Here is a 12437-nt window from a genome sequence, read left to right as displayed (position 1 = left end):
TCACACAATAAAGGAGAGGCTAGCCTTACCGAGGGCAATAAGATCACTAGATCTCTTCCGATTGATTTTGGGTTTAAAGGCTTTTGCGACAGTGCATGTAACAATGGTGGCCTTGCGCTGACCAAGCTTGCGCGAGGCCGAGTTATCTAGTAGTCGAAAAGAGGATACGGGACCACCGACACGCTTCATACTACCGGTAGCGGTACAAGTATACCTTTTCTTGCTAGCTTTGCAATTTCCTGCGCTTCCGCTATGACCTGGCACTCATACTAGTCTTATCACAAATACACTCAATGTTGTTGATAGCGAGGTAAAGCACTCCTGGGCCAATCCTGAACGCACTGTAAATAAGTTCAAGGCTAGTATCAGCGCTTTGCTATCTGAGTGAATGTTCACTTCTCTGAAGGTGACTGCACTCCGGTTCAGTATATCTGTTGCTACCTTAATGGTGAAATCTCAGCTTGAAAGATACTGCATTAGTCAAGAAGTATGAAGCTGGAGTAGATGGAGAGCCCTGACAGTAAATCTCTCCCCCCAAACAAAAAGTTTCTTCCCAACCAGAACTCCGTCGGTATGTGGGCTGGGGAGGATCCGCCAGAGTTAGGTTTGGATGGTAGAAACGCAAATGAATGTCTGAAAAAAATCCAACTGGAAAATAGAGAGAGACAGCGTTACCGGGCGTTATTACTTTGAAAGAACGTTTTTACTGCAACTGCTTGCCTGCAAGACTGATTTCACCATAAACTGTATAACTACAGAACTCTTTAATACAAATAATAAGGCTTTCCCTCACTCATTCCAGTAACCTCAGCAACACCACCAGCATTCCCACTCGGGTGCATGAATGAATCTCGGTTAGACACCCCGTTCAATTGCTGGACATTCACTATTTATTTTGCGAACATTTGTGCGAATCAGCAATTAAATTCGGTGCGCTCCGTTGTGGTACCCAAAGGAAACGAAGCCAAGACGGGCGCACGGACCAATTAATTACTACGATGTGTGGCTGCGCGCTTGAAAGTATGCAACAAAGATGTATATGTAATGCAGCGCGGTGATATGGAGTTGCTATTGCTTTTGGCTGGGCGCCTAAAAGTTGATTACAACAAACAAGACAAAAGTTGGAAAACAGTCGGAAACCGGGCATGGAAGAGAGGCTGCATTTGTACTATTTGTGTGTTAATTTTTATAACTGTACAAGTATTATTTTTATAACCAGACAATTTTGTATGGCAGTTAGCTGCCGCTTTTACTACCACTTGGCAATACGACGGAAGTTCGTTTATTTCATTTGTGTGCGGCGAAGTTTTATGAAAGCGCGGTGATTTTAATTGCATTTGTCAGAACTTTAGTTACAGTTGTTGCCAAGCTTATACATGCCTGGCAGGGGTATATGACGTAGACTGAGTTTGGCAAAAGTGAGCAGATATAGATAGTAGTAGGAAGAGGGTTAAACGCGTAATGAAAGGTCGTAAAGACAGAGAAGTCGGTTAGTTGAAAAAAGTAAAAGTAGTGGAGAGTCTGGAAGTTAAAGTAAGTAAGAGAGAGAGAGAGAGAGAGGGGGAGTGAGAGACAGTGAATTAGCGGAAAGCGATAGAGTAGTGGGGAGACTGTGATCAACTTAAATGGCTGCAACTGTTGTGGGCGCAAACTATGCTTGAGTGTGACGGCTAGGCGCTCCTGCTGCCGTTTGGCGCCTTGTTGCTTACACATCTGGTCCCCAAGTTAATCAGGAATTCAACTTAACTATTATTTTCCAATTGCGATTATGAGCCACAACGAAATTGGTGCACCAAGTGTGGGCACGCGGTAATTTTGGTCACTGCCAAAAGAGTGGTAGAAAAATGTCAGTAATTGCAACAACTACGAAGACATCAAAGCAAAATAGCCAAAAAAGAAACTTTGCAAATATCTATTTAAGCTACACCACCGCCGACTGCCAGCCGCACCCACTTAACCCCCAAAGGACCAAAGGGAAAACTTGTTAAACTTTCTTGCCAGTTTTATGGCCGCCACACAGTAGCTTTGACAGCAAGGTTGCCACATGCGTCTGTTGTAAGCAGTTACGAGTAACATTGTTGTTGCTGCTGTGACGCACACGCTTGCGTTAATTTCAGTTAGTTGTTTTGGCTTGTTTCTGTTATTGCTTGCGGCCCAACTACTTATTTGTCTGCAACTGTCTTCGATTGTCGATTTTCGTCTTTGTCTATTTCACTTTTCTTCAACATATTTTTACCCCATTTTGTGGCAACTTTTTTGGCACGCATTTTTGCGCCCCAAAAAATTTATTTCACATTTATAATTATATATATACTTACACATACATACATACGTATAGTATATGTGTAGCTGTAAAGGAGAATAAAATATTATTTCTTTGCGTTTCGCATTTTTGTGGCAGCCGCCATCCGTTGGCCATCTCCGGAAACTACAGGAGAATAAAATATTATTTCTTTGCGTTTCGCATTTTTGTGGCAGCCGCCATCCGTTGGCCATCTCCGGAAATCGCAATTAAGATAATCAAAAAAGTTTTGACAAGCTGCTGTCATTGCACGGGTGGACCGTTATTTTTTTTTAAGGTAGCGCCAATAGCGGATTACATATACAGGCATATTTATATGTATATATTCATATACGAAAAGTTTTTGTTAATATTTTTTCTGAAGACATTTATTTTCTCTACTTGTATGACTATCATACCGCACTTATAAAAATAGTATATATTTAGAAAGACTGGAGGAAATTGTTATATATACTTACTTATATGCTTAAGTATATACAAAAAGTATGTCCAAAAAATAAGGTGACATTGTATTTATTTTGAAAATTCTTTATTTATTTTCCAAATCAATTTCATCCCCTTCAAAATAATCTCCTCCCGATGCAATGCACTTATGCCAACGGATTTTCCAATCTTCGAAACACTGGTTGTAGTCACTTTCCGGGATAGCCTTCAGTTCCGTCTTCGCCGCGGCTTGAATCGCCTCTATCGTATAAAAACGGTGTCCCCGGAGCGGTCTTTTGAACTTGGTGAACAGCCAGAAGTCGCACGGCACCAGATCAGGTTAATACGGTGGTTGCGGAACGATATGGTTTGAGTTTTTGGCGAAATGATCAAGAATTTTTTCCAAAAAAATCAATGTTTTCGGTACCAGTCGAGACTTGACGCGCTTGAGGCCCACAACATCCTTCAAAATGGTATTGGCTGAGCCTTTCGATATACCAACTTCATCAGCAAGGTTTCTAATTGTTAATCGACGGGTTTTCAACACCAAATCTTTGATTTGTTGAACGTGAGCTTCGTCGGTTGAGGTTGATGGTCGCCCTGGACGCTCTTCGTCTTCGACACGTTCACGGCCGGCTTGGAACTCACTATACCACTTGTAAACATTTTTTTAGACATAGCCTCATCACCAAAGGCTTTCTGCACCATCCTCAATGTATCCGCAGCAGAAAATTGATTCCGTAAACAAAATTTAATGCAAATTCTTTGCTCAACAAATTTCGACATCGCAAAAAACGAAAAACTCACTTTTAGCAGCTCACAAAACGACACGTATCTCAAACACTAATGAATATTTTGACATGAAATTTGACAAAAATGTGACTGACAGTACTACCAACCTAAAAAAAAAAATAATTCTCCAAATCCTTCGACGCGCGCAGTTTAAATTCAAATGTCACCTTATTTTTTGGACACAGTATTTATATATTCAGGTCGTATATGCTGCATTACACTTTCACCCAAATGTCATTAGAGCATACGATTCATCAGGGCAAACCGTTGTCTACCTTTCGACAATGAAACAAACTATGCTTCACATGACAGCAGCAGGATGTGGCATAAAAGAGGCAATATCGTCCCAGCAAATGAAGTACGCAAGTGATAAAACAGCAATGACTCTGACTCTGGCTCTTCTCCCAAAGCACAGCATTACCAAAACGGTAAACTAAACAAGATTGTTTAAAGTTGCTCCTTAAAGAAAGGCTTAATTGAGTAACTCCACGCTTGACAGTGCTATTAAGTGGTACACTGACAGATCGAAAACATCAAAAGAAATTGGTGTAGGTGTCACAGGATCCCGTTAAAAACTTTCTGTTACTTTGGAACGCCTTCCAAAAATTTTCCAAGGGTAGTCTTTGCTATAACTCGGTATGTAGAGATAAACCTCCAACGCACCTGCGGCAGTGAAATTTTTGCCAAACTTACCGATAGTTAAGCGGCACTTACCGCGAACTCAGCTTACAACATTACATAGCTGTTTGTATAGTTAGGAAGTCATGAAACGGCTCAACAGCATGTCAGCCCGCAATTAAGTGCTGCTCTTCTGGGTGCCAGATCACAATGGTATAGCCGGTTATAAACTGATTGACGAGTTTGCCTGCTCTACAGCGACTTCCAGGGCGGTATGACTGGAACCATGCATTGCAGTTGGTCCCATATCATTGCTCCACAGTAGAGTGGGCAGGAAAAAGTATGGAAAACAACTGACAGGCATGCATCTGATCAAGTTATTAATGAGTGGTTACAACTACACCAGGCTTAAAAGTTGAATCAACCTACCGAGCGAGGAATTTCGGTTACTTGTGGCATTTTACATTAGACTCTATAGACTCAAGAACTACCTATTTAACATGGGCTTAGCGTATTGCGCAAACTTTAGGTTCTGTGATATGGAGCCGGAAAATCTCGGGCACCTGATACCTGACTACACGGTATTCTGTAGACGCAAAGTAAAAGTCCTTGGATCTATGTATCCGAATTGAGATCACATCGCTTCAATAACAACCAGTGGGATATTGAAATTTATCGATGTGCTGGTCTTATGTGATTCGATGTGACAGAGGGGAGGGCACAATAGACCTTAGGCTGTGATGCAAGCCTCAATTAATTTCTATATCTGTCATTTGAGGCCGATAGGGAATAAATATTTTTTTTAGATAGTGAATTCTCTTAAACTAAACGTATAACTGGAGCTAAATCAATCAAGGTTGGTACGGTATATTCTTTTGACAACTCTTCCTACAGTGTGAAAATGGATGAGATCGGATTATAACTCTGCTTGCTACCCATATAACTGTAAGGTTGAAAACTTCTGAAAATCCGTTAACTAAATAAATATATGCGTAAGATTACTACCCGCCGTCATACACCTACTTATAATAAAAGGTAATCCATTTCGAGGTTCTCTAATTTTTAAAATAAAATACACAGAAACTTCAAGTTCAGTGAGGAAGGTTTATTAAGATTCGATAGAAAATCATTTGGCATTTATTTTTTGAAAATAATCTCTTTAAAGTGTTGGCCGTGGCAACGTTTCAGTTGGTCCATTCGCTGAGTCCAATGACACGCGTGATGTTTGCCAAGGTCTGAATAGATGCGGGATTATCCGAATAGACTTTAGACTTTACATATCCCAAAAAGAAAAAGTCTACCGTTGTTATATCCCACGATCTTGGCAGTGCCGGATTAAACTAGCACGGGGCCTGTAGCAAATTCCGTCAAAGGGCCCTTGGTGATACAAAATACTACTACACAATTCTAAAGAATTATTTAATACAAGTTTATAATATTGCTGTTCCAGAGACTCCTGTTTCTTGCCGTCAATAACAGTAGCCACATCTGTTTTCAGCAGCGCTGCGAACTGCACTAATTCGCCGTCTATGCTGTTCTCTAAATCATCTTCCTAAGAAGTGACTTCACTAGAAGTCGTCGAGTGTAGCAAAACTGCTGAAATGGTCGTACTTTGTATCTCGCTTGATTCGTCGTTATGTCTGTTGCTGGTATTCTTCACAGTAGAGCAGATCTTTGACTCTTGCCTTAATATCTGAAAAAGTGAATCGCATTCTTGGACGTAGCCATATAATGATTCATAAAGAGCATATCCCTTTATTAAGGTCTGGATCAGACGACTGCAGCGAAGCAGTAGTCGCTTGCAAGCGTTCTAGGACTTAGTTACACGTAATTATCATTATTCCCATTACTAACTTATTCATCGTTGAAAGTAGTCCGTAAGCTTTAATACGGCACTCCACTTTTTGATCCATGTTATTGAAAATGTCTTCCAATACTTTCTTAATAGTGATAAAACCACATAAAAGTGCCTTCATAGCATCAGCTCGGGCTGCCTAGTGTCCGATAGCCGTTTCAAATTCGGAAGTTTTGAAGTAGAATCTTTAAGTGCGTTCGTAAGACGACCCCAGCAATAGGTACATAGAAGCGGAAAAAAATGTATATAGGCTTGGTATGCCGCCTGCGTCTCAAATTTGGATCTGTCATTATTATGTTTCTCAATCTTCATGCGCCGAAATTGTGTAATGAATGCTTGATTCTACGAATTCCTTTGAGTTCCAACGATTTCCCATCTCAGTTCAAACCTAGTAAGTTTCCATGGAAAATTGCATTTGAAAAGACAATCAACAAGGACACAAGGATAGTCGCTAGAAGTGTGTCGCATATATCTGGAAATGCCATGTTTTTCACACGGCGTGTTCATAAGTTCGAAACCCATCTTCTCTATATATTTAAGCACTGGAACAGAAACCAAAAAATGTTTTTATCAAGCTGCGCCACATTGAAAAAAAAATAATTTGTGCAAGCTTCTTTGTTTAAGATCGGGTCGGATGAAATCTTCTTGGCTTACAATTGCCTGTGAAAGTAAGTTATGCACTTCTTATGCTTGCACGCATTAATCCCTGAAATCAAAATCTACGCACAATCCCTTGAAATTAGTATAAGCCTACCAATTGTGAGCAACCCTTTATTGAGTCTACACCAATTTATTTGCTTGACTTCGCAAATTATTGTTTACACAAGACCAAAGTCTTATACTGTACTGTACTAGCCTTGCGTAAGACCAGCATACAAATTTAAACTTACTTTACGAAAAATCAGAAAGTCTACATGCAGGCGCCGCAAACAAAACCAGCAATTTACATGTTGCTTGCATAATTTTAGGCTTTCACGCACACTTCAACGCATAAGGCAAATAATTGAAGTAAAAATAGAGTGAAGATTTTCAAACATAAAAAATGTTGAAAGCAAACAAGGAAATAACGAAGTTGTGTGCAAAGTTCAAGCTGTAGTCGAAGCGAACGAACAACTACAAATTTGTTTACTTACTTCATACAAACACTTGTGTAGCATTGTCTGGCTTTCAGCTCTTCAATTATCTGCCATAATCCACTCGCTGTGTTTCTGACTGCACGAGTGCAGGCTTTGCATAATTTTAGGCGTGTAAAAGCAACCCCACATGGCGAAAAGTGGCAGCGAGCAAGGAATTGATAAAAAGTACCCATCATTTTTCATCATTTACTTGGATGGACCACTACATGCTATTTTCTCCCCAATTTTTTTGGTTTTTTTTTCTTGTTTTATACTTCTTACTTTGTACCGCTCTCCTGCTGTTGGACACACAGCCGCTTCTCACAGCTCACTGCGCTAATGCGCTCCTGTTTGTGGACCAAAGCGCATTTTATTAGTGACTATATAATAAATAAGCGCTCAAGTGGTCGAAAAACTTTGCATAAATTTCAAAACGCTCACACAAACCCACTCAAAAATATTTACTCGAGGAACACTATGCTGCAAAGCAAATCGTCTGGTCTGTGCGCCCCTTCAGATCTGCTATGTAGTTTATTGATGTGCAACGCGCACTTTCCTTACACGATTATCGCTATTTGTTCGCTGTATTGTAAAGTATACAAGTATACATTTAGGCGCACAGCCTTACAAACAGCAAGCGCGCTGTCCAACCGCCCCATTTGCTTGTCTGTCTGTGATTTGCCATTGAAAAGGGTCCATTTATCCCCAATAGTATTAACACAGCGCTCGCCAACCCACACCAGCAGCCAATGTGTGCGCCACAAAGTTGACTTGTCGGCCAACACTCGCTCAATGTTTGCTCGCTGTGGCGTTGTGTCGGGCGCATACGCTTTTATCATTGCTGACATGTTGAAGCTGAGCCTTAGTGGCGGCTCAACTTGGTGGATTACATGTCTGTGGCGGTAGCAGCATACATTTAGGCGCATTGATAGGTGGGCTTGTGTTTTTGTGTGGCTTGGTTGCACGTTTGAAGTGGCTTTTGTTCTTCGACTTCAAAAACGAGAAGTCAAAACAAAACTGGCGGCAAAAGTCATTGGCTAGAAAGCAAAAGTTTCATTTGATTAATGTTTAGATTTATTTGAATGAAATTAATTTGATGGCATATGAGGCAGAAAATCAGCCGCTTTACGTGCTGCCTCGGACAGGTGAGCGAGCTTTGTACGCCGATTGATAGCCAACTAATGTAAGTAGGCAGAGATTAATTGTAGCTTATTTGCGGCAGAAGGTAAATAGCTTTTTTGTGCAACTGCAAAGCAAGCACAGCCTAAATGTATACCTCAAGAAAAACTCGACATGCTTTAAAGTCCAAACTGTGAAAAATACGCAAAAATTTTACTGAAACAGCAGCTTTAAGCACTACACCACAGCTAAAAAGGAATTTTCGTATCTTTTACCATAAATTTACAAACACGTCTTGCGTGCGCCTGAAAATATGCAAATTATGGCTAACATTTATGAAAACTTTGTTGCGGAAACTTTCTACAAATTCGTTACGGTCAAGTTGTTACTTTTATGTGCACGTGCACGTGCAATGTCTTTTAAATAGACTGAAATGCAAATAAACTCATGCTTGCGGTTATATTGTTGCCCACACACAGTTATAATTGCACTGTCTATTTGACCTTTTCATTTATATGCTTGTAAACATATTTTATCTTATATTTCATGTCACTTTAAATAACTGGCAGCAATATTCTTGCATAAAATGTCGTTAGTTGGCACTACTTTGCTATAGTTTAACCTACAAGTTGCCCAGCGCCTGCAGGTATGCAACATTTTCTTGACGCAACATTTAGTATGTAAGACCTACGCTTACTTTGGCATAGCAGCCGTAAAGAAAACTCGGCTGTAGGCTATTGTAGTTGGCTTGATATCTTTCACATGCATGTAGGTGCCTTAAAAAGAAAAGCATTCATATTTATTTGGGGTTAGTGTTTTCGTTCACAGCAAACAACACGAAGTTCCAAAGCTCTCGGCTTAAAAGCAAGTAAGCCACAAACGCCAGGCTATTCAGACACGGCGAAGACGAGCTAGTATTGCGCATGCTCTTTTGTCTAATATGGTCGGATTCTCTTAGTATGCTTTGTCTTATCCGAAAACAAGGTGATCTCACAATCTGCCCATATTACCACAGCATCAGTCTTCTGAATACCGTGTATAAGACATTTTCAAAGAGATCAACAGGCACTTACCAATTTCCAGGTTACTTTCGAAAGCACAAAAACGTTGAGCCTTCAGATTCGTCGGCAGAAGGAAGGTTCTCTCCGAGTACCAAATGAGGATTTGGACAAGACGACCGCTTATCGAGCGATAATCCGCGTTGCAGACATTAACCATACTGTCACCATTATTTTTTTGAAGGGTCATCAGTTATGGACCAGGCCAAAATCGACATGGTCGGTCGCAACAAGGGGACAGCATTGTAAAGCGTACATAGAAAAAGAAGTCAAATAGATGAGTTTTGTGGCGAGAACAAGGCAAATTACCTGCTGCCATCAAACAAACGATCTTGACGAGTGGGAGATCACGTCACCTTGACAGTAATGATTTCCAGTTAGTGAAAGGTTTCGTCTATCTAGAAGAGTATAGTAGAGTACTTTCACGCAAATATCCGAAAGTTTTTCAGTTGTTAGGCATGTTGGTCGGCTTATACACGCGTAGCTAGAGAGCAGATCGCTATTAGTGAAATTAGCACGACGCAATATTGTGACTCACACAGATCCAGTTAACTGGAATTACTAAGTTATTTTTTTATTATTTTATATATGTACATTAAGCAACAATTTTGCAATTTTATATATTATCAGAAGTTTTTTTTTAATTTTACACAATTCGATATTCATTAAGTTTTTAAACATTTTGCATATGACATCAGTGGTCCCGTTCTTCATTTTACTTCACATATCTACCTTGTAATGGAGCTAAAGGCGAAGTCACCACGATCATTGTATGCCAAAATACTTGTAGGTGTATCTGTACTCTCATTACCAGACGTCGAAGTGAATACTCTATTAGAGCCAATGAGGACAAAGCTATCTGTTGTATTTCCTGTATCAGAAGGTGGATCAGCCGAGCCTTTTGATAGTTGAGTTACGATTAATAATGCTGCAATATAAAAAAATCAATTACTTTCTTGTTACGCACTGTATGTTGTGCGTATATATAATTTAAATAAAAATATGAATATGAAGATGCCATCATTTCGATATCGGTGGTGTTTAAAAAGGTCCAAAACCAACGCCACAAATACCAGCTCTGTGTCAAAACCTAAACCATAATGAGAATGGTTGAAAAATTGGTACCTATTGGTATAATTTCAACCTGAAAATCTGCAGCACGTATCTATTCGAAGTCCGTTATTAAACTTTCTCTCTGCGAACTAATTGCAAGAAGCAATTAAAGATTGCACAAAAACCGACAGAAGCCTTTAACCCGAATTTACGGCGCGGTTACACGTTGCGTTCTCATAATTTCACGAAAGATTTTCAAGTTCGTGCAAATCAATTCGCAGTCATTCGCTCTCATAACACCATGTATTAAGAGACCGCAGTTGCTTTTACGGACTGTAGCGATCTTTCAGGAAGAAATATAAAACTTTATGAAGGTGTAGATTTCATATGAATTGTTTTGTAATTATAATGGAATATATGCTTACCCACTAGTAAAGAAATACCAAAATTCTTAGACATCATCCTCGATAAACTATTCTAAAACAAACCTAACAAGCACCGAAGACAGTTCTTTTTCACTAAACATTTACGAAGTTACTCGAGGGCTTATATAGATAATCTAGACTTTCACAACCTCCAATAATGAAACAATAGGAATCAATTTAAGCTCAGCTATTGTATTGCATGTAAAGCAATTAAATGAGAACAAAACTATTACATAAATTAACTTTTGAATCAATATCATCATTCCAGTCTCAAGAATTGCCACATAAAACAAGAAATGCTTAGCGTGATCATTTTAAGGGAAAAGAGGTGCATTGAGATGGGGATTATTGTGTGTGAGACTATTGTTCCAATAAATTTCATGTGTGCTTCCCCAAAACATTCCTGAAACCATTTCTCATACAAAATCGACTCTCTTACTTGTAATTATCACAAAAGCACAGGACCCATCTGAAAACTTCAGGCTCGTTGAGGAAATGCCTCACTGATAATTTTAGCGATAGCATTTCTTATTAAGTCTTTATTTGTAGGCAACTGCCTCGGCAAGTCCATCCGAGAAGATGGACTTGGGCAAGAGGGAAGGTAAAGAATGGCCGGGCACACTTCACCACTAGAAATTGATGGAATGCCTCGGATCTAGCGTATGCTAATTGGAAAGCATATACTAGAAAGAGGCAGCCTTTGACGGAGTGCGAACTAAAGGCGCCAAAGAGTAAGTGAAACAATGTAGCCGGGAAACTAGACGTTAAGCACGCGGACGACAAATCGGCAACGTCCAAGGCTGTGGCGACTGCCAGTGAGATTGCGAAGCGGCATTTGAACGGTCGCACTCATAGACCGCAGTAATTCGCTGGGACACATGTCCTCAGGAGCGGTGAAAAAAGCGAAAATGAAGCTAGTGGAAGCCCTCTTCTCGAGAATGGATGCCGAACGAGAGCGCATACATGCCGTCATTTGATGGAGCAGGATGGCTTAACCGAGTCAAAATCTTAAAATGCTGTATCTGTGGTAAGGAGCTGGCTGAAGGTAGTAAACCGCAGCAATATTTCATCGGTGCCCACAAGGAAGGTAACCATACCTCGCGTGGTGGAACCGAAACATGCTTTGCGGCTGCTATCAAGACAGAATACGGAAGTGCAAACTAGTGACTGGAGGGTGTTAAGCATGCCGAAATCAACCAACTAAGATGGAGATCAAATTTACATCCGAGGTACGTATGCGTGGTTCGGGAAGATGGCATGGGGCGTAGAAAAGGATCTCGCCATAGAAGAGATAATGGCTACTTCACTTGTCCGACAAGCGAAATGCAGGAATCGTATTTGATACGAATACAAAAATCTACTTCGTGTACTTGGAACAAAGTATATCACCCTCGAACTTCTGCCAATATTTCTAGATGTACTGAAGCCGTACTGCCAAATTGATTACTTCAAGACTTCGCTTAAGGTTTAGTGGTTATCCATATTGTGGTAATAATTTTTTCAGTTCATTAAAAAATATAGTTTATGCATGAGTTTTTGCAGCACTTGATTAGATTCTGCTAATTTTAAGGTAATTAACATGTAAATGCACGATCTTCGCGAAGAACAATAGTTGAGTTTAAGTTAAATTCTTCCATTGTTGTCTTAATGGATATTTTTGTAACCCATTTGGTGCTA

The 12437-nt window shown here is 40.0% G+C and overlaps 1 long non-coding RNA gene across 1 annotated transcript; it reads right to left on the bottom strand.

The window, feature by feature from the left end:
- Positions 1-9809: 9809 nt before the first annotated feature.
- Positions 9810-10885, bottom strand: LOC125778126 (uncharacterized). The gene is made up of 2 exons (XR_007422505.1): positions 10761-10885; positions 9810-10210 (listed from the first exon to the last, which is right to left on the bottom strand). It is a non-coding gene; the product is annotated as an uncharacterized LOC125778126 (long non-coding RNA).
- Positions 10886-12437: the final 1552 nt, after the last annotated feature.

Source organism: Bactrocera dorsalis, chromosome 4 (genome assembly GCF_023373825.1).
Source record: "Bactrocera dorsalis isolate Fly_Bdor chromosome 4, ASM2337382v1, whole genome shotgun sequence".
Classification (NCBI taxonomy): Eukaryota; Metazoa; Arthropoda; class Insecta; order Diptera; family Tephritidae; genus Bactrocera; species Bactrocera dorsalis.
This window is presented reverse-complemented; position numbering and strand designations above follow the sequence as displayed.